The 19,695-nt window shown below is 36.1% G+C and overlaps 1 protein-coding gene across 5 annotated transcripts in view; it reads right to left on the bottom strand.

The window, feature by feature from the left end:
• PDE4D (phosphodiesterase 4D) overlaps positions 1–19,695 on the bottom strand; it is a 436,095-nt gene that overhangs the window by 168,520 nt on the left and 247,880 nt on the right. The gene's annotated exons all lie outside the window — the stretch shown is intronic.

The raw sequence follows: 19,695 nt of genomic DNA, 5'->3' as shown, positions 1-19,695 counted from the left end.
TGACAGTGCTTTTCTCTTCTGTCTTGTATTGCCCTGGGAGGAACTAGTCTATTTTGAATCTATTCTCCCTGCAGGTCACATGGGAACGAAGGCAGCTGAAAAGAGTCTCTATCTCTTTCTTGCCGTTTGATAACAACAGGTTTAAAGGTCAATCACATTAAAAAAAACCAAACAAAAGAACAATACTGATGGATAATAAAAGAAAAGGAAAAGATGAATGCAAGTTACCAGTAACATTAGTGAGTTTGCAGGGAAATTCCACTTAGAGAAGTGCTAGATAAATTAGTCTCTGTGGAGTAAGGAAAGAACAAAGATTTTTCATTTCAAGTTCACTAAAAGCATTACCTAGAAATTTAATTCTTCCCTTTCTTTTGCTTCTAACCCTTGCCTAGATACTGTGGATAAGTATTATTCTCAAACTTCACAAAAAAGAAAGTATTCCCGATCTGAAAGACATGCAAAGTACTGTGGGGAAGTTAAGTAAAAATAAAATTCCTTGTTGACTGTTAAAGTCAAACACACATACAGACAGCTATTGTTATAAATCACTGAAGGACAAAATACCTCAGTTAAAGAACTGTTAACATGACGTCCTCTCTGCTGTACTGCAGGAAGTGATCTTTTCCTGTTACATTAAATACATTAATAGCTTATGCATTACAAACAAACTTGCATTTATAGTTTCTAGCAAAAAACTTATCATAAGAACTTTGAGAGTCAATTCCTTTTAGGAAATATTTGTGTAAGCATATTTGGTGATTTCAGCATAAGAACAGGAAAAAAATGCAGAGAACTGGATAGGGAATATACCATTTAAATTATACATTTTTAATTTTCTCTGAACTTTGTTAAATTATTTTTAAACTGAAAGAGCAAAGGTATTGCTTAACAAGTGGTTACATGCATAACAGCCATTCCTTTGTACAGTCTTTACAAGTGCTTCAGTACATTACTTTTGATGATACTGCAGCTAGGTTAGTAATGAAAGCAAGGACTGAAAATTGTATTTATAAAATTTGTATAGACTTGGCAAATAGAAGGAAAACATTATAAACAGACTGTGTGTTAAAATATAAAAAAAAAATTATCAAATAGGAATGTGTGTAAAGTGTGTAAAGCTCTCTAGAACCTTTGCGCTTTATTTTATCACAGTACAATAAAATGCATTACCAGCTACACTGTGTATCAGCAGGAAAGATCCTAACTGCCCTGGAGGCTTGCACCAGTCATCTGCATATAAAGTGCTCCACCACAGTAGAAGGAATGTTAATAAGGTTTCTTGCTAGCATCCTGTTCTTCATGTTTTCTGGCACCTGTCTTTCAAATATCACCCAATGGTTAACACTGGACCTTTTGTAAGACTCCTGTGGAATCATAAAAGTTAACCTCAAAGAGTGAACGAGTGGAAAAAGCATCTGCGGTAAATATAGCTCAAAGGGTCATACAGTCATGGGACCTTTAGTAACAGTTGGGTCTGTCACTGTGCAGGTCACACGTCTATAGAAGTGGACATAAATCAGGCACCATGTTGTGAAACTTTTTTATTCCTTAAACAGATAGAATAGGTCATGAAGAAAAACAAATACCATAGGAAACAGAGGTGCAGGGCTATTCCAGAATAGCTGGCCATTTAAAAGCTCTTTTTAAATTATGCCTGTTTATTTATTATTGATAAATATCAACATTGTTCCCATATCAATGAAGGAACACAAAATGAAAGAAAATAAGGCTTCTGACTAAATGGTTTCACAACACCATGCTGGAATGGAATATCTTGAGATACCTACTGTGCCACACAGTAGGTATCTCAGGATAGTCTGTTCTCAGAAGCAGTTCTCATCAGTCAAGATGATGCCTCTTACTTCTAGTTTATAGAAATATAGCTAGAAATATACTGCAATATATTTACATACTAAATATTACTATACAATATAAATACACTGTTGTTATAAGTATTTATATAATCAAGGTAGTGTTTTCAGAAAAAAAAAATCTGCTGGAGATGCAGATCACTCGCGGAGGTAAATACTAACACCTATTGCTAACATGCTTTCTTTTTTGGTCTCCCTTGTCCCCTGCCCTCCAAGTGTCTGCTAACTTCAGATCAGGTGTAATTATGAAATAACTATTAATTAGCAACAAGACGACTATGGTATTGCATCCAGATTCCAAGCAGTCAAATCAGAGCCTGTCTTCAGGTAGCAACTTCAGCAGCTCTGGCTTCCTGTAAAGAGGAATGTATCAGTAGAAGGGAGAGCTCACAGTCCTCCAAGGAATGTTAGTTTCATGTGAAATTAAAAAATTGACTTTGGTGAAGCTAAAAAAAAATGGAGAGTTTGAGAAAATGAGGCATAAAAAAGAGCAACAATAAGCAATCCAAAAACCCTTTAATTTTTCATCTGGATTAGAATATTGCAAACTAAGTGCAAAGCGAAAACCCGTTGTCTGTGATTTCTCAGCTCCATTACTGGGACAAATTTTTGCAGGGAACCCAGGGATTTGATAGTCAGTATGAGAAAGGCAAACCTTTTCTAGAGAAGTTTCTAGGGAAACTACTAGACCAACTTTGGCAGTCAGCAATAATTTCTAATTTGTCCATAAAGCCTGTTGTGCCACCATTTCTTAATAGCAATGGTAATTTTATCTAAGATTTAAATAATGATAAGAGCATACCAGTCCACTGTGGTCATAGATGACACAGCATTTATTTTAGGCCCCAGGTCTCATTATGGGGTCAAATAATATAAACTCTGAATTTTTAATAATTTGAGGAATTAAGCGAGAGAGAAATTAAGAGAAATTAATATAATAAAGAGAGAAATGGCCATTGCACTTCAACAGCAATGGAAAATTGTGATATCGATTAACTAATTGTTAAAATAGCCAGTAAGAAGCCATCAGCAAGAGAAGCAGATTAAACTTCTCAAAGACATAAGAAATGACAGCATCAGATCCAACTTCATTCTAACAGATAAGACTATATGCATCAGAAGATGGAAATGTATTTGTGTTAATTGGAAGAATTCTTTTTTACCAGAACAATACTTTATGAGTAAGAGCTACTGCATTTTATATCATTAAATCCAAAATGTGAAGATTAAAACTATGTACAGATATATTTTTAAAGTACTATAAAAAAGATGAATATAAGTATATTCATTAGTGTACACTGCATGTTTATAAAAAGACGTGCATGGCTTCATAGATGCACGTATAATATACAGAATACATAAATACAAGCATTTATTTGAGACAAACGCAACAGGCATTTGAAGCATCTGATTTGTACATGTAATTCAGTAATTTAAAAACAATGGTATTTCTTGTCCTTTTTGGAATCCTTTTTTAGGATGACAGGAATAAAGACTTTTGAACTGAGCTCATGTTGGTATGCCATCACAGTTAAGGCAAGTGTTGACAGCATAATGAAAATAAGGAAGAAACATTTTAAATTAAGAAAATACTAAAAAGTGGAGCCAGTCAGTACTGCTAAATACACTAATAACAAAAGCAGGAAGAAAAGCAATATTTTTTTTATCTGCACGTATGTGTTGACTGAGGTTTTGGCTGTATGGTCAAGCTGTCTGAGAAAGAAAAGATACAGCAGTAATCAAAACTTCGATAATAGAATGTGTGCGGATTAAACCCACTTTGAGGATGCTTGCAACTTAGTTACTCATCTTCAAACTAGTAACTAATTGAATTCACAAAATCGAAAATTAAAATTAATTGGAAAAAGCATGGTTTAGGGGATAAGGCCTGACTGTTCTGTTCCATGCCTGGGAATATCTTTGTCTTGAGAGTATGGAAAATTTGTTTAAACACGCTGAGTTTTGGTTTCTTCGTTTGTAAAGCAGGGATAATGCACATCATGCTGCCTGAAAAGCACTTGGAGATCAAAGGGCTGAAATCATGCAATAGGTGCCAGGTTATTGTTGCTGTTGTTGTGTACAAGCTGAAGAAATAGATTCATAATCTTCCTTTAAGACAAAGTAAGATGCCCCTGTAGTCTTGTAAAACTCGAGCTTAACATTGTAGTTAAACATGCAACAGCTGATACCACTTTTCCTGTTTCCCAGGGTGAAAAATTCAGGAATTTCTAGCAAATATGCATTGCTTTAGGACATGCAGGGACACTGGCAGTGAATCAAGAGAAAGAATCCTGGAAGCCTAACATCAAGCCTTAACACGTAAAGAATGACTGGGATCTTAAGTATGTTGTTTGGAATGCACATTAGCAAATGAAAGGTATACAACAAGCAGTGTGCAATCTTAGTTTCACCATAAATTTATTTCACATAGCATTATTAAAGCATCTCTAAAAACTGGTAGCTGAGGTCATTCGCTCAGGACTGTCCCTGGCATTGCCGAGCTATTTTTGCATCTGATCTTGTGCACACTTTGTATCTTTCCTTTCTTTTCTTCACCTGTGGTTGCCAGCTTACATGTTTATATGAAACACAGTTTTCAATATCACTACAATCCAGACCCAACCTTTCTAATCTTTAGGAGCACATACTCCAGAAAAGCAAACTTTTTCTCACAAGCTAAGCACCATACCAGTTAGTTTTGCTACACAGTTCACCCTAGTTCATCCACAGCACGAGTTTATCCTCTTACGTCTGGTACTGCAGAACAAGACCTAAGGACAGAAAAGATTAACAAGATGTTCTTGTATTACCTGCATGGGTGGGTTTGAGGACTAGTAATACAGGTGTAGGTTCAGAAGAGACATCTTTCAATAACAAGCATTAAGCCAGAGAATTAGAGCAAGAAATTTTTGACCCTCCAGAAGATGTTGCCACTGCTCACCATAGAAAACGATTTAAAAAATCTTCTTTTGTAGGGTGTTGACGGAATGCCAGGGAATTAAACTCTACCATTCATTTCTAGGTAACAGCATATTCCCTTTTGACTGGAGCTACTTTATCAAAGAGGAAAAAGGCATTTATAACTGCACAGCAAAATAACTGAAAAATGTAATAACAATTACAGCTTAGAATTCTTCAGAATGGAAGAAGGCAAACCAAAGGGCACAGAAGAAGTACAACATATGTCAATAGTGTTTGCTTTCTATATTCACTTACATTTAGCTGCCTGGATCAAGCTACCTGACTTACGAATAAACATGTTTTATTTGCTCAGTGTAAATAAAGATACTGTGTCCTCAGCGCTGGTACCCTTTGGAACTGCCAGGGGCTGCTGCCTGAGCAGCGAATGAGGCATGTCTTGGAGAGAAGTGTCACCGTGCCTTCCTTGCTCCCTCACATAGCAGAGGCCAGGTTCCTGATATGTGCTGGGGTTAAAAAGTGTCTCTCTGCCTTTATTTAGGCCACATTTTCATTTGATTCAGCCAGTTATGCAATTAGAGATAAGCAAATTCAGTACTAACTGACCATTGCTGGTCCACACAGACTCAGCTGCAGAAATAAAGGTTTATCACAATAGATCCGGTACCTGTGTAAAGTTTCATTGCTAGAGATTCAAAAAGCAAAAAGAAAAAAGGAGAGATAATTTTTAGGAGTAAGAGAATATTTTTTTCTGACAAACATTACAGTCTGGGAAAACAGTGTGAGCTCATGCTACCGCCTATTGTTGTGGTCCATGGTTACCTCTAACATTAAGGTTAGAATAAAAGGTAGCTCCTAATATTGGACTAATACTGGATAACAGTGAATAGCCTAAAATTAAATACCAGCCCACTGGAAAACGTTGGACTTCAGCTGAGCTAAAGCTGCCTAGTGTGTCAGGCTGTTTTTCTGTTTTTAAAGAAGACATAAAAAATCCCCCCAGATATTCAAACATATATATATATTTATAAAACTATAAAAATATGGTTTGCATTACAAAAACAGTCTTTTTGTCAGCTCTAATTGGTCATACTGAAATAATTACAGCAGCAATTACACTGTTAAAGGGAAAACAAATTGATCTTTCCATCAGGACTTCCGTTTTTCAAGATTCATAGCTCATTAGCAACTATTTGCTCCATAGGAACTTGGACTACAATTTCTTAGCTAAATAGCTGCTTAAAAAATAAACATCAGTGGCTCATACTTAAGTCAGTACAGAGTTAAGCAGTAGCTGTGTTTTCCAAGTGTAGTATGTCAGTCTTTTCAGCTAAAAAAAAGGTAGAGACTAACATTTTTTCTTTTTTGTTAATGAACCAGTGGCTGCTAGGAAAAGCAAGAGAAAACTATATTCTTTTTACAAATATTTCACAATTAGGGCTGCTCCTGGACAAAGTTACTGTTAAGTGTCAGGGTTACTACTTTGAGAACAATGATATTTTGTAGGATATATCCTCTTTCATTATCATCATCCTCTTCAGAAGAATGGGATAGTTCTGCTGAATATCACTCAGATGCAGAAGTGAGAGATAAAGGAGCGACATCTGGGAGACACTTAGGAATACCACCATTTCAAGAAGGCTGCGTCTATATTTCAAGAATACATAATATGCCACCATTTCAAGAAGACAAAACTTATATATACAACCTGAAAATTTACACATACTCTTAAATTTTATGTTAGCTAATCTTATATATTAAAGCATCTTTTTTTTCAACTTTATCATGTGTAGAACAAAAATCTAGCATTAACAGCAAAGTTGTATTCTCCAACCACATATGTTCTAAAATGAATATGTTTCAGTAACGCTTTTGTCTTGGAAGCAGTAAAGCAATCAACTTTTACTATCAGAAAGCCTTCCTGAAAGGAAATCTGAGGTGGGGTATCTACATCAGTGTAACAGCACAGCTCTCTACAAAGCAGGACAGTGGATTTCCCCATGTTCTTCATTGGAAATTTGGCATCCACAGGTACTGGACCATGACCTGAATGAGTCAGACATGTATAAGACTCTCTACATCACACATACTTCTAAGTCCTTCAGAAAAGTGCAAGGAAGTAAAATTAAATCTAAATTATTCATTATGCTACCAAACCTTTCTTGAAGAGGAACTACACCTCTAAAGCATTTGTGTTTCAAAAAATCTGCTTAAATTTGTATAAAATTCTCTGATCTTGTTTGTCACCTATTTGTTTTCAAGGTATGGAAAATTCCAAAGACTTAATCTAGCTGGTCCTGGGAGAAGAAAGAAAAACTCAAGCATAAGTTATGTGTTTAAAAATGTGGCAGCTTACTGGAGAGCATTCTATGAGCACAAATGAAGGTTAAATTGGGAGTACATTACTTGCCATGAATTATTCACTGAGAGCTAAACAAGGCACGCTAAGAAAGGAGTTTTCTCACTAGTGTTGAGCTGTTGGAAGGTTTGGTTGCTGATTTAAACTGGTGAGCTAGGCTCCCACTACAGACAACTCTGATAGGTATTTGCTGTGGTAGTCTGCTTCCATGATTCAGACATCTATTTTAAGACAGAGAGAACTGCTCCTTACAGCTGCCTATCTATCTTTCTGTGGACTATGGCTCCCTGCCTATTTTACACTAGAAACCTAAATTTTGGGTGATTCAAGATGTACTTTATAAATCCTATGGTACCAGCCTAAAAACTATGTGTTTCTAGAATATGAATTTTTGTTCCTTTTCACTCTCCTACGTCTAGCATTTGAACTGAATGTAGAATTTTGGTTTTATAGAAATGTAAATTTCAAAACATTTTCATAGTTGGCCTCATATCATATTTGGATCACGTGAGAGATGAACAATGTCAAGACATCATCTCCCCAGTCCATAACTAATTTAGAAACTCTCATTAATGATATGTAGTTTTCAAAAAAGCTAAACCTCTGACCTCTCACCCCTTCCTCCCCAAAGGGGGAAAAAGTAAAGCAATCAAAAGGAATATATATAGCACCTCAGCTCCGCCTACCACTTAAAAGCTTCCCAGACAACTGGAAGGGGAGATACAGTGCATTCTCATGTTCACTAATTCTAAATTTCTCCCCAATTTAGGACTGATTTATTAGCTCTGCTTGAACCCTTTATTTCATTTTTATGTTTTAAATTTCCGCTACTAGACAACGTATCAGCCATAAGAAAAGCATGTTGCAGAATAAATCTCAAAGTAACTGACAGCTACACTGACTGTTCAATACCACCAGAGATTATGATAGCCAGAAACTTCATGTTGTTGTAGGTGTATGAATTGCATAAATCAGATGCAAGCATTTCAGTATTGCCAATGCCGTGCCACACTAGACATGGACAATATGTATCTTTCTTCTTTGCCCTTCTGTGAGTAAAACAGATACTTTGTCTGTCATCAAATTCCTGAGAACATGTCATAGCTAGCCTACTATACAGGTGTCCATACAAGCATATTTACATGTAGGGCAGAAATTCTGACACTAGCAAAGTTTTACTTGATACTTAGCTAGTGTTTTCCTTTCACATACTCTAATGACAGCTTTCTAGTATAGCAGATCCATCTTTTCTCTTTTCTTGATGCTCTCCTTCAGTAGTTGATTAGCAAAGCTATCTCTATTTTTAACCACTGAATCAAATCCAGCTAACTTCCTTCTACACATTTGCTGCCGTATTAAATGCAGAAGAAAGAATCTTTAATTAAAAAAAGAGGAAAGGCATCAAGTGTTTCTTTTTCTTGACTTAGGTCTTCTTTAAACAAAAAGGTGTTCATCAACCTTACAACAGCATATTTCCTAAAAAAATATCAACATATAATTGCAATGGGAAGTCCTACCTGTTCATTTCCCTTCTGTGATAGACACATCTGCATGTCCATTACTGATGTACTACTTCAGATCATTTTCAATGACAATGAAGAGCAGTTCAAATTGATTAAGGGGCTTGGACTTAACTCATTTGTTTTCTTACAATAGAGAACCTCTAAAAGAATACAGATAACAAGGCACCTCTCATCGTGATATCTTTTTGAAGTTTCACTTTCTCAAACATAATAAAACCTAAATATTAAATTATCATTTCTTTGAAGAAATATGAAACTTTTCTCTCCATTCTTTTATAAATCAAACAACTCATTGAAAGCTACTTTTCCTCTAAATAAATTTTTCTTTAGAGGAATATGCTTTTTCAAATAACATTACCTTTGTCACGGTCATTTTTGATAAAGTTTACATTTACACATTCTTCCTAAGAAGAGCTACATGGTCATGACTGTTACGCGCTATGAAATAAATTCTGTCTCAGTTGTAAAGTACAAAAATTAAAAAATGTTATGTCAGCTACGAGTTTTGTCCTATTTAGATAGCTATAATCGGGTTGGTCTAAACCTCACAGATTTTTAGTATTTAAGTTGGTCTTGTATCAGTCAATGCTTCAAATTACCTCCTCCTCACCAAATCTTCTCTTCATTCTCCTTGAGCTCTGACAGATTTTGAAGCCAGAAACTACTCCCTGACTCTAAAAATTCTTTCACGCTCAGCACCCTCTCTCCTCATGTTTCAGCTCTGCTACCAAAGTGAAATCTTGTTTTCTTCTCTCAGTTTTATGCCACATCTTCTCCAAAGCTGATTCTGTAGCCCTCTGTTTTTGACACCATCTTTCTCATCCACCATCTTAAACCTATTCTTATATAGTTTTAAACACCAGGTTTATATTGAGGAGCCACCATGTAGCCTTCTGTATTAAATTCTTACCTCATTTTACTTAGCCATGCTTCTCATACCATTTTCTGATATTTCCATGCAAGCAAAATGTTAAAACTGGGCTTCAAATAAGCATTATTCGTTACTGTGAAGGTGATGAGGCACTGGAAGAGGTTACCCAGAGAAGCTGTGGATGCCTCCTCCCTGGAAGTGCTCAAGGCCAGGCTGGATAGGACTTTGAGCAACTTGGTGTAGTGGAAGGTGTCCCTGCCCATGGCATGGGGGTTGGAACGAGATGATCTTTCAGGTTCCTTCCAACCCAAGCTATTCTGTGATATTATGGTTCTATGATTATCTCATAGGTTTTTCTGTCCCATGGATAGCCCTCTCGCTTATTCTTGCTATCCTAAAATGTTTTCAGCATTGATCCTTCATTTTGGCCAAGACAGCCTTGCTATAACTGAGTATGATTGCTTCCACTTGGACAATATTTCTAAGAATTATTCTGTCCAGAGTCCCAAAACATGATCAGACCTTTACCACCTGTTCCACCAGACTCAGCTGGTATCACCACTTCCTAGGCAAAAAGACTGCCATGTCTTTCTGGCTCACTACTTCAGCAGTATAATTCCATTTGTATGTCCCAATGTGTGGCCCCTTCTTGTGTGAAATTTATATTTTCTACATTAATTCCATTCTCCTCCCTCTTAGACATTTTCATCTCCACTGTATCTATTAGTTTGTCAAGCAGTTGACTTTGGTCTGATAATAAAGACTCCTTCAGTCACCAACTTTTTTGCTTCTTTTTCAAGCATTTTGTGCTTTTCATGCTGACCCTGTGTGCAGGGAAAAAGACCCCCCATGAAATTTCATATCCTCCCAACTCCCTTTGAAATTACTCCTCAAGACATGCTCTTCCTAGAATGGCCAGAGAATGGCCGTGTCTGACAATGGGTACAGAACAACAACTTGAACTTCTATTTTCTATAAGTTTGTGTAAAATTCTAGGTTTGCTGTGTTCATGTAAATTTTGCTACTTCAGAAGATCCAGAGTCATACTGTCTACATTTTGTGGTGATTACCTCCTCTCCAAACACAATTGTTCAAGCTTCCTTTTTGCTATTGTGTCACATGTCTTGCAAAAATCATGAGCTCCTTGGCAGCGTATCTCTATGGCACACCTTGAATCTGTTTCACATACGCCTGAAACTTGAGAATATTCAAAGAAATTAAGAAACAGTTATGCAAGGACTAAATTAATTTTAAATTATTTTAAGTCTGTGTTGAAGCTGGTCACAGACACAGTGTAAAATCAGAGTATACGTACTAAACTGTGCTTAGTGGTTTCCTTTGTATAAATAATATCCTTGTGATGATAGAGATTTATAGTTTATTGTATTGGAAAACTGTTTTAAATGTTTTTATAGAAATCTACCCTAAAATGAAATCTAAACTGCAGCAGTTATTATTTGAATCTACTTAATTTAAGCAGCACGTATAATAGAATGTGCTCACTCTTGGTTGCTTTAGAGACCAGCTGGGCTGTATTTCAGTGTGTTTGCATGAAAGCTAGAAAAACTAGAGTCAGCCTTTTCAGTATACTGTCAGCATTTTACATATACCTTTGAAAGGTGGTTTGTTTGGTTTCTGTTACACATCCACAGGAAGGTTAAAAAATAAAACACACTGGGTTGCAAAGACCATTCTGAATTCTTATTCTCTTTTAATTCCCACCTTAAATTACCTACAAATCTACTAAAAAAAAAAGAACCTTCCCCAAGAATACATCACAGTTTACATGAAAATCATTGGTTCATTTATAGAAAATTTCATAAAGATTTAGATCATCAAATATTTCAATAGTAAAGTTTTTTTCTTTGAAATTCATACACAATTTGAACAATTCAGAAAACTACGTTATATTTGATACTGCAAACACTGTTAAAGACTACTGCTGACATTAAAAACTGACTATAATAATACCTTTTAAAATGTTCCATGCTCATAGACACATACTTCATAACTATTCTCTAACCTGAGCTAGCGTTCAAAACATGCTGGCAGTTTTACAAATCACAGCAAGAGGCACATTTCTGTCTCTGGAATATGAAGTTATAATATATTGAAATTTCATTTTGCCGTTTAAGCAACTTCTATGTATGTAAATAAATTCAGTCCTGCAAAGTCATGTCCAGCTGATCAACACCCAGATAAGGTGACATTTAAGAAGAGAAAAACTGGCTGAGATTTTTTTGCCCTTTTGTTTCTCTCCATTGTGTCCTGTTATTTTGGACAAGAACACAAACAGATGATTCACTTTTGCCTTTTACAACTGAAAAATAGGTCTTGGCATATAAACCATTTCTCAGTTAGCATGTCATTCTTGCAAAGATAAGGATGAACTACTAGGATGTTTTGCCTAAAACGTTCTCAATCTAATACACATTGTGCTGATTGCAGCTGAAAAAACATGACTTCTTAAATGTTTATTTTAAATTTTATTTAACATTGTTAATGAATTCAATAATTCTATGAACACTTGAAGCTTAGTTATCCCAGTCTTTCTTGCTGAAAGAAAGTCCTCCAAACAGTGCACTGAAGTTCTCCTAACACATGGTTTGCATCTGTGCTGTTTTTTCCTCTAGCAATAGCAGTTTCCCCACTGAAGCCCTCTGCTGATTACTTGCTTTATGACCCTTGGCCAGATGGTTCAAAAAGTCATCATCTTAGAGAAAGCTCTGGGCAGAAATCTTTCTTCTGAAAAGGCTTACACAGAAGGAGATTATAACAACCACTAATTCTGCCAATATTCTGTCTCAAAAAGACACCTAAGGAAAATAAAGACTCAAGAATCTTTCTGATCTTTAATATTCAACTGCCTAGAGAAAGAGAATAACCTAGAAACAGAAAAACCTAATTTTAACTCAAGTAAACTAGAAACCCATTTAAAAGCCACACCTACTAAAATGATGATTGCAGTTCTCAGCTTTGCAGTTCATAAAGGATTCATGTCTGAGGGTATGCATATTTTTTAAATATAGGACACCCTGCATGCACAGTCCCAGTGAGTGAAGCAGTAGCATCTGTGGCTCCTTGCCCAACACAGAGGTGTGCAAGGCTGCAGAGGTCTCAGGGAGGAGGCTGTGCTCCCAGAAACGCACGGAGTACCTTCAGGTCTACTCATTCACAACCTTGTTAGGGATGACTCTGTATTTCCAAAACGTGGGCCAGCAGCTGTTTGTACCAAAACAATGTCTGCTCTTGCCTTCTCAAAGAACAAGGATGTCAGAGAAGGTTTGTCTTGCTTTTTGAAATAAAGCAGGGCAAAATCTGAGACTAGTCTTCTAGGATCTGAGTCTAAGTTTTAAAAAATGTAGATACTGACAATGAAATCTGTAGTACTAAAAATCAGAGTTTAAACGTATTAATTCTGTAAGTTCATAACCAATGCAAGATATTTCTAGACAAGTCAGATTTGCAGAAGATGTCTTTCAAAAAATGAGCTGATGGTCCTAGAAAAAGGAACAAAGTTTGTTTACATGATCCTTTCATCTAGATCTAAGAAGCAGTAAACAAAAGACTAATGTGAATTAGAACCAAGTGTGTTCTTAGTTTAATCTAATTCTGTTCATTAATTAGGCCTAAGAAAAAAAAATGCAGTACCTGTGAAGAAGAAAGAGATGCTGGAAAGGGAACAAATAGCAGATCCATAGAAAGCAAAAAGAGAGAAACAGCATCTGTAGAATAGAAGGTGGCCAGCAGGAGGATGGGGAAAAGATAAAAAAAAACCCAGTGTCTCTGTGGATTCTATTAATTTTAATGTCCGGTAAAATAACAACTTTTAATTGCTAGGCTTGCCTTTTGAAGATATTGTTAGGTGTCCTCTTTGTGTCACACTTTGGGATGAGATATAACGTGGCTGATGTCGTTTCTGACCTTCCTCCATTGCTCCAGAAACATGATTCTAGAATGCAGAACTTTGTAGTTTGACTCGCAAAGTTTCTATGACGATATTCCTTCCATGAGATAGAGTATATTACGGTGATGAGGAGCAGATGTAGGATCCATGGACTTTGATATTTCTGTTCTGAAAGATACTGATTGTGGTGGCTTTGGACATGTGTTGGCTTTCTTAATATTTGAAAACATTAAAACTCTGCTTGTGGCCCTAAGAGTTTTGCCTTTATAGCTCAGGCAAATCCTTCTGGTTTTGCTTTTTTTTCTGAGAATGCCATTTAAAATAAGTCTGTTTCAGCTTAGTATTCTAAGATGGAGAGGTGGTTAACAGACTGTTACAGAAAAGAGTAAGAAAAAAATGCACTGGAGCTTTAGAAAAACGTGAGTTATTTCCCTGACATACAGTTCTCAGCAACCAAAATTTCAATGAAGAAAAGCCATTGAACATCAGAATAGTTACATCACTACTCTAAAAAACCTTAAGGCCTCTCCTACAATACAGTCATCTTTCATCCTTTACATATCCTGGTTTTGGCCCCGTTTTAGTTTGAATATGGAAGTTATTTGATCTTTTATCTCTTGTAATACGTAGTATTTAAAAAGATAGTAATAACTTGAGTCTTTCTCTCCTGCAGGGATTTATCCGCAGATATATGCAACTGATAGAACTTCAGTAATTCTAATCTGTGGTGTAGACATGAATCTGTGGTTTAAATCTGAATATACATGAAAACACCACATTCAAAGTTATGCCACTTCAGCTTTTTTAACACAAACCTTTTAGATAACCTGGAGCAGCTTGGTAGGTACAGCACTCCAAAAAGTAACCTGTTTTCTGGGAAGTGGAAAACACGACACGTATCATAAACAGCGACTACTACTGTCAAAAAAGAAAAAAGGCATTTCAAAATAAGACCTTACAGAACATACTTTACTTATCTTCAGTCTAGACTTCAGATCTCAGTGCTGCCCCGTTGTTTATTTTCTTACCAGTATCTGAAATCAGTTCAGGGCCCCTTTCAGGCTCAGCTGATGGGCCATTATTCCTGAAGGAGTAAGCCCTGCTACAGCACACATACCTGTACACGAAGTGTTCAGATACAAACTGCTCAATACATTTAGTGTACATGACAGATTTTAGATACACACACTGATTTTTTCTCTGTTGCAATTATTTATATATTGAAGTTGATGATTGCTAATAACACTTTCCTGCCTCATTTTGCATTATAACTTCAGCAAACACCATGTCTGTGTTACAGGAAAAAATAAAGCACAGAAAAAACCCACGTAAACTGAGTGTTTATTTACATTGGTAAAGAAAAAAGCACCATCAATGACATATTATGGTACTTTTTTAAAAGTCATTTTGTAGGAAGAGTAAGATAGAAACCTCACCTAATAAATATGGCCCTATGTTTTTTTTAAAAAAATATGATAACTATCACCAACAAAAAAATAAAATAAATAACCAAGAATGAGCTAAAGCATTTGCAGCTTCATTAACCAAGTTTGTATTTGAATGAGCAACTGGAGACCCTCTTCACCTCTCAGGAGCATATCTTTTTTCATGTGTGTTCTGCTGTCACTTTTCTCTCCCAACATATAAAAATTTGAAATATTAAGACATCCATACTCCTGTGTTATCCATTTGAATTTCATGCTACATGATTCTCAAAACTTCTCACAGTCCAGGTATTTTCCTTGGGTTTAATCAATCTGAGTTATTTATCATGGTATGTCACTTTCCTAACAGTCACCTCAACAAGGTAGGTTCAGTTCCGTTCAGTTAGCATGGTTTCACATGGATCTTGGAAAGCATTTTTCCCTGTAAATGTGCTGGTATAATTAGCAAGAAGCTGAACTATCTCAGCATTTTTTTTCTGAGCACCATTTTGTAATTTTTGACTACTTTATATATCAAAAATCTCACAAAACATGCAAGTCTTAAAGTTGAACCAAATCAAACAGATGCCGAAGAGCCAATTCCTGAAATTTTTTCCCTGTACTTTGGTCTGTCTAACACACTGGACAATAACAGCAGGGTCCTACAGAAGACTGTGCATGAACTTTAGTGCATACAAAATTACAAGTAAAATGTATGGTTGTTTTTATAGTATCTTTGGTTTCTGTATAGTAGGATCAGGAATATTCAACATTGAACAGTGTCCTACAGATGCACTGCATTGCCTAGTTTAACTGGGCTTCCAGAATTTTTCGTTTTTGGAGAGGAAAAATTAAGTACAAGTTTTGTATTTATACTAAATTCACCATGGTAGTGTTGCTGTGAAAAAGGAATTAAATAAATGCTTCTGCAATTACAGTGGATGTGAGAGATACAGCGCTGATCAACAACAATGTAAAAATTTTATGAATATGGTCTGAGGCTCAGAAGAACTCTGCATGGCAGCACCACTGGCCTGCCACTTTTGTCTACAAAACAGCTAGTGATTTGCCATAAAATTTTGCTTTGAAAACTGTAATGAAGTTGTTTTATGACTCTAATCGAAATCTGCATCAAGGTGCTGGTTGTTCCTGGTAACCTGGAATGGCTCTGACCTATGCCTGGCCATTACAGAAATTATTGGTTATTTATTATATAAGTAATTATAATAGATTAATTTATATTAAGGGAAGGGGAATATATATCTCAATCTCTTGAACTCAGTAAGGTATATCCATGCAGGTAACTCAGTGGGGCAGACAGTCACCTCTACGAACCCCCCCTTTCCTAAGGACCTGCAAATCTTGTTTTGTTAAAGACAGGTATTACAGATCAAAAGGCTCTAAGCAGCTGGGAAACAATTTTAGCCCTGCAAAAGAGAACTAAAAGAATCGAGCTGCAGCAGTATGATGCAGATTCTGCCACTGACTCCTTTGACAGTGGTTGTATGTTACTGTAGTACATGACCTCTTTCATTTGCATGCTTTTCCCCCCCAACAGTTCTTCCTTCTCTCCTTTCCACTCTTTGCCCTATACTTTTCTGCCATATAGCCAAATCAAAGCTGGATATTAAAGCTGTAAAAGTTAATTCTGTGACTTCTCTGAATTTTCTGCAGGTACCCATTTGTTAATTTACATCTCTCAGTTCACAGGTATTACAATGTTACTGTGCAACCCAACATTTGTAGATGAAAAGTAGTATCAAACTATTCTGAATTTTAGCTTAAAGAGATATTGACAAAGCCTAAGCAAATCACTAGATTGTTAGAAATACACAAAACAAAGTCAACATTTTATCTTCCTGCCAAGTATGAAAATAAAATTTTTTTTCATAAATGTGCTATAAACAAAGTGTTACTGTACTAACGGTAAATAAAATTGTAGTGCCAGTACATATACTTAGTGACACAACAAACAGAAAGAGGTAACTAAAGCAGGCAATTTGTTAGCCAGAAATAAATTCAATAAACATGGCAGAAATTCTGCAATGACTTTAATTACAGAACAAGAATAGACAACAGCTATAATGAAAATCAATTATTTAGATTATACATAAAAATGTTCCTAAACTACAGATGTAAAATGTATTAAAGAAAAAATTCCCCCTCCTGAAGTATGTACAGCCATAATGTCTTTCTAACAGTATACTCATTCTTTAGTTTCCTATGCTATTCAGTATAAATGCAAAAATGATGCTGCTGCACCCAAGTTAAGAGCTGCAGGACTTCAAATGCAGGTAAGAATGCTTTACACTGTTACCACAAACTGCTTTATAGACTGCTTTACATTATTACCGTAACTCCTAAAGCAGCTGTTTTGAGGTGAAATGACTCTGTCTGTAAACCCAAAGAGCTGGTATGAACAAGCTTATGTCTTACTGAAACAGTGTGTACTTGGAAGCAGTTTTACTCTTATCCTTTTATAGTAACAGAGTGTATGACATTTAGCGGTGAATTCAATGTTCCAGGATAAAAAAAAAAAAAATTGTACCAAAAGGAAATGTTATCTAAACCATTTAGAAGTATCGTATGAGATAACATTTACAAAAAATTGCTAATAACATCCATTTATTTCTCTTTATCAAAGTTAAGAAGCTGGCAAACTGCACCTCAGTCAGACAGTCCTGCGCTGTAATAAATAATCTTCACTGACGTTCTCTGACTGCTTTTTATCCTTCTTCTTTTAAACTTACATTAGCTATTATAAACTATAGTCAAAACAACAAATTAATTGAAAATGAATGGTCCAAATTATGAAACATCTTCTTGGTCAAAGATCAACTGTTCCTTTGAAAGGGTGAAGAGAGTGCAAATTAAGCAAATGTCTCTCTCAGTGGAAAGCGAGCACAGCTTTTCCAGGATTGTCTGCTGCTTTCTTTGCATCTTACAACAGTTCCACTACACAGCTGGGAAATCTACATCCTGAAAGAGTATCAGAGAAGAGGCTGGTGAGTTTTGCATGCTAATAGCAGCCTGGGTGAATACCTTACACTAAAACATAACAACTTTCTACTTTGAACTCAAGAGGAATGAATAGGGCATCGTGAGGAGCAGTCTGGGTCACACTTCCACTCGCTGTGCTGTGAAAAGTAGAATTTTAAATCAATAATGTCTTCAGGGTGTGACTGTTGAAGGCACATTTTCCTGCCTTGCCACCTTCTGAAATGTAATTTCCAGTCTCACAGACTAAGGTATTTACCTTAAAACTCCTAGAGTCCAGGTATTAGATTGAAATCAGAAACCGCATCTTGAAAAAGCTCCTGTTTTTTCTGGTTTTGGGATACCCTTTTAGATTTAACCACTCAAAGACAAAAGAAAAAGAAAAGACTTTTTAAACAAACTCTTGTGATTCTCCAAGGCATAATTAAAAACAGTTAGAGCTGACAGTACTGTAAAGAATATAATATAGTCCAGTAGAAAACTGTGATCAGTTCATTTTAATGGAGCAGAAAGGGAGTAAACCCTTCTTGGTTTGGAGGTTACCATGGACCATCCGAGTCCTGGACCAAGGACCTCTCCAGATGAGCATTTCTGCTCTGGGGAGAAGGAGAGATTAGCGTAATGACACTGGTCTTGTTACGTCAGCTAGTCCCGTTTCACCAACTGGAAGGATTCCCAGGTTCTTTTATTCACTATTTAGATGCAACAAAGGAAAAATCAGGGCCCTCACACAGCACTCACTAAAACCAGTCCAGCTAGCACTTTCTGACAGCATCAAGCTACCTCGAAAAGAGCTTTCACATGGATATTTACAGAAACATACAGTTTTGATGTTCAGCATGGATATCATGGTACGATTAAGTGTTTAACACACACTACCTGGATTACTACATATTTCTATTCAAATTTTGTATGGATTCATCAGCTAATAATTGGTGTATTTAGGAGTCCAAACTGAAAAGTGTGCACAGCATGACTAAAATTTTATATCCTTTCATGATATCCTAGCAGGGATAGCCAAGCAGGAAGAACTGTGACAGCAGAACTTAAGCCCTTGGTGGATCACAGAGGTATCTGCTTCTCTGCATGTGAGGATGAAATTTTGTCTGTATCTTGAAATGGATTTTTAATGAGATCACACTACATTTTGTTACTGGCCCCAAGTATAAATTAGCATACCATCTGTGTTACATCATTAGTATTCTTATCTATAAACAGTAAGCATTATTTTGGCGTTAAAATGTCCTTGTGTTTTCACTGTAAAACCACTCTGGCTACAATTCCTTTGGTTTTCTATGATGCTGAGCAGAGTTTATCAGCAAACAGAACTACATGTATTTTTATGCCAAATCTGGGTAAGCCCCAAAATATGCCATGTTCCAATATACACTGCACTGTGTCATGCTGGAGAGCTGAAACAGAGACTGTGGCCAAGAGGACACATGGAACAAATACAGTTTGCAACTTACACGCTCGTTAAGACTGCATGATTCCCTCATTAAGGGAACCATCTGGAAGCTGGGATTAATTTTAAGAAATTATATGAATGTCTTCTTTTTTTCTTTCCATTTACAATAGAAAAATATCTGCAAAAATCAATATATTGTTTCAGAAGGCTGACATGATAAACCACACATGCTAGTATAATGTAAATTTCATGTCTCAGATGCCAATGATGCTTCTGTTCAGGAACTCAGCACTCTGAGATATTTCACAGCAAATTCATGGGAGTGTTTTCCTTGTACAACATTTAAAAGAAATTTAATTTGATTTTCTCCTCTGCCACCAGAAAAAACATAATTCAGTGGATTTTACTTCTACTAT

Source organism: Opisthocomus hoazin, chromosome Z (assembly GCF_030867145.1).
Source record: "Opisthocomus hoazin isolate bOpiHoa1 chromosome Z, bOpiHoa1.hap1, whole genome shotgun sequence".
Classification (NCBI taxonomy): Eukaryota; Metazoa; Chordata; class Aves; order Opisthocomiformes; family Opisthocomidae; genus Opisthocomus; species Opisthocomus hoazin.
This window is presented reverse-complemented; position numbering and strand designations above follow the sequence as displayed.